This window comes from Talpa occidentalis, unplaced genomic scaffold, assembly GCF_014898055.3.
Source record: "Talpa occidentalis isolate TD23 unplaced genomic scaffold, MPIMG_talOcc4v2.1 talOcc4.9, whole genome shotgun sequence".
NCBI classification, from domain to species: domain Eukaryota; kingdom Metazoa; phylum Chordata; class Mammalia; order Eulipotyphla; family Talpidae; genus Talpa; species Talpa occidentalis.
In genome coordinates this window covers 88,806,199-88,810,500 of record NW_023605305.1, presented here as the reverse complement: position 1 = coordinate 88,810,500, position 4,302 = coordinate 88,806,199, and positions in this window count along the sequence as shown.

Sequence of the window (4,302 nt, the reverse complement as noted above, 5' to 3'; positions counted from 1 at the left end):
TGGATAGCTTCACAGTGCTGTGCTTAACCCCTTGTGCCACCAGGGAGACCCTGGTTTATCTTTAATAACAACATTTAAACTTATAATTTAGGCCAACGAAATGCTTCCATAGGAGATAATAGTTTAAAATTTCCAAAATGATTATCTCACTGAATAATGGAATTAAATAGAATGTTAATGGAATTAGAAATACTTTCTTATATAATAAAATCTCTCTCTCTTTTTTTTATTTTTTGGTAGTTCTAAACTTTAAGCTCATGACAATAATACTAAAGGGGAGTGTGTGGAAAAACCTAATCATTGAGAAAATTTACAGGACAATAGGAATCATTTTAAATCTGGTATAACAATAAAGAGCCAACATTACTAAGTCTACATAATGATACCTATGCAGGTGTGCTATAGAGGATGACTTGCTGATTGATGCATGTTTCTGTTTTAAGTCATTATGTAGACTTATTCTAGAAAATGTCTACCATATACCATATGAAGTTATTTTTCTTCCTGTTGTAGGTAAAAGTCAAGTGACTTCCTTTTCAATGACAACTCCAAAAATTACTAAAAGCCATAAGAATGAATGATACACTAGTCTAAAGATATAATTTGAACCACACCTTCGATGAACAGTTTAATATTAATACTTTAAAATACTCTGTAATAAAACACTAAAAATGCTGCATCTAATATTACGTTAGTGCAACAGTATTTTATTCTCACGGAATTGATAAGGAAATAAGACAAACAAGGATATTTTGAAGTTAACTGAAGAAGAGTGGAAAAGGGGTGTCAAAATAGTTCTGCAAAAATAAAGAATTTTTAGTTTTATTCTTTGGAAAAATTTATTTCCCTAAGAGCATGGGTTTGTTCTAATTTGCATTGAGTTTAAGTTTTTTTTTTCCTCCCAGAAAGTATAAGAATGAAAACAAAAGTGGTTCTCTGGAAACTATAAATGAAATTGTAAGTAGATAACTTCCTATTAAACAAGAACTTTAGTAAGAATAGAATATTAAGGAGTATTACTACTTAGAGCAACAAGTCCAGTCCAGTCGGCTTAGGGACAAACAACAGCTGAGTCTATCACTCATGAAATTAAATTCCAGGATGGCTTTCATCTTCCTGTGACTAATGAAAGCTGCCTAATCCAATCAGCAACTGCCAAAAGCAATGTGGCAAGTTGGGATTTTTTGTGGGAATTAAAACCTTTATTTGATTTCTCTGTTCAAATTTAGGAATGCAAATGTAGCTCATGTTCTTCCTACTATATAAATGAACACTTCACTTTAAGTGGTTATGCCAAAATATAACACAGGGCTTCCCTGGTGGTGCAAGGGGTTAGGTCACAGACTATGAAGCTATCCGCAGCCACTGCAGCATGAGTTCGACCCCACATGGCACAGCAGACCTCTCCTGTCTCACCCACTGCTCCCCTCAGCAGTGTATTTCAGTACATCTGCATGTTCTGTTCCCTACTCTATCTCTGGTGAATCCTCTCACCCTTCCCCACCCCATACCTCTGGCCTGTATTCCAGTTCTTGCATGCATAAATAAATCTTAAATATATATATATATATACACACAAATTGCTTGCAACTCCCTGCCCTGCTATCAAGGACAAACTACATTCTTTTAAACTCAAATATCACCATGAAAAATCTTTCCTTTCTTGACAAAGACAAAAGGTTAGATCAGATACACAGCATCAGAGAAGCATTATCTTGTCAAGTGTCTGGACTACATTAATACAGGGAGGAACCATTCAGTTAAAATTTTAAGTACAGCCGAGGGAAAATCTTTACTGGCCATTTATATTACTTTTGCCACGTGGAAATAAAAATAAGATGAATAAATCTTGGTGACTATTCTGAGGTGTACTGGAAGAAATCCAATTTAATTAGGAAAAATACTGCTAACTTGGGGGTTGGAAAAATAGGACTTTGAAACAAGTATAAGCCATTATAAAATCTGGTCTGTGATTAATAAGCAATGAATTCAACCTTGACAGATATGCACTGTTAGTTATTTATTGATGTTTCTTCATTTATGGTCTACATGGCATTCTCCTCATTCTTGAAGAGTAGGTGTAAAACTCTTCCTTGTTTACATTCATGTTCATTCTCCTCTTAAAAAGATAAATAACAATGAGACTGGGGATTCTTATGCTAGAAAAGTCTCAGGCTATTTAATTGTTTCCATCTTTCCCTACGGCAATGTTTACTCTAACCAGAACAATCCAGAATAATAAATATGGTCTGACCCATATTGTAAAATATGGAAGTTCAACTTGAAAGAAAGTATGTTGGGGACCAGGAGATACCACTGAGGAAGACAGCTGATCTGTTGTGCAAACTCCAGCTTAGATATGAAACTAAAATACAAGCTGCTTACCCATTGTAAAACTGATGGAGTAGTTCAGGTTATAAATATGTGTGGGCATGTCTTGGAAATTAAGATTAGATTTCTAATATTTTTTAAATGTTTCTATGTACTTGAAAGAATTGAGGCTTGGAATATACAGATGCAACTTTGGTCCTTGGGTTTTTCAGATATCAGATGTGTTTATTCATCTCTATGTTGATTGACTTATTCAACAAATGTCAGATGCACTTATGTGCTGGCAATATAGCAAGTAATAATAATAACAACAACAACAAAGGTGCTGTTATAAGATAAATATATGTAACATTTGTCCTCTGGGCATCCAAAGGTCATTAGGGGAAAATGGGTAGAAGGGTGTGTGAGGATCCTGACAGAGGAGGCAGCTAATACATCACACTCTTGACAGTTCAAGGACAAAGAAAAGGCTTTTTTCTAAGTGAATTAATTTCATTAAGGTGAAAATTTAACTCTTTTTTTAAGATTTATTTATGTATACTTACAAGAACTGGGGTATAGGCCAAAGTTGTGGGGTGGGGGTAAGAGAATTCACCAGAGACAGAGTGGGGAGCAGAACAGGTAGATCGACTGAAATACACTGGTGAGGGGAGCAGTGGGCGAGTCAGGAGAAGTCTGCTGTGCCATGTGGGTAAGCTCCCTGGCCAGGGATCGAACTGGTGCTGCAGTGGCTATCGCAAGCTTCAAAAGTTGCATTTTAACCCCTTGTGCCAACAGGGAGGGCCCCTCATTTTTTCTTTTACTATTTCATTTGAACATAAAGTAAACAGATTTACACTCTTGTGACAACATGTAAATGTAGAAGCAAGTTTTCCTTTCAGTGGATTTTGATCTAAAGAGGTCTGAGGATGATTTTTGTGCATAAATCACACCCCTGAATACTGGGTTAAAGTTCAAGGTTGAGTTTTAGAAAGTCAAATAAGAATGATACATGTGAAATTGTCTACAAATTTTTTCTAAATTTAGAAAAATGCTACTATAAAAATTTTTAAATACCATCATATCACTTGGATTCAAGAAATAAGATTTGACCATACTTACTTTGTTTTTTTTTTTCTCTTGAGGCTGAATTAATACACTATAAACAAATCCTAATCACTGCCCATCCTCAATAAAACTTTGGTAGGCATCCCTGAAATTACAAATCATTTCTTAGATATTGTAGACATTGACAATATTAGCATTAATTCCTTGATATCAGTTAGTGCTCAATCTGTGTTCAATTTTTGCAGTGGAGAGGATATTTTCATTATTTAAAACAGATTTTAAAAACTTCAACAGTAATTAAATAAGATCACCAAACCACAAACTTTAAAATTCAGTGTCTGTTTGACCTTTGAAAAACTGGACATAGAACATAGGTTGATCTTGTGAATCATTCTGGTCAATTGGGTAAAAATAAAAAAGATAACAGTAGTTGCTTTACAAAGAGCTTGCCCATTTAAACTTTATTTGTACACTAGCTATTGCCATGACAAATATGTGGGTTACATGACTAAAGGATGGAAAACTAGGTGGGTTGGAGCCAAGTCATCCCAGCCAGCACCACTGTAGACCCCTGTAGTCAAGTCTGGGCTGACCAACCAGGTGATGACAGATGCATGAGCAAGCCGAAGTTTTTTAACTATGATTGAAGCAGGTCAGTAGAAACAAATAAATAATGTATAAATTCATGATTAAAAAAATGACCACTAAGCTTTCAGGGTCTATTATGCAGCAAAAGCTGTGTAACTGGTAACAGAATGTCCAGACTGGTGTACTAATTAACCCCTGTTTCATACAAATAAACCATTCTGTTTTCTCCTCATCCATCCTTACATTATTTGAATTCTTTATGAAAATGTGTGACAGATGCGTATTCTTTTTGTTAAAAAAATACTCAAGTTCAAAATATAAATTTGTCTCCTTTAG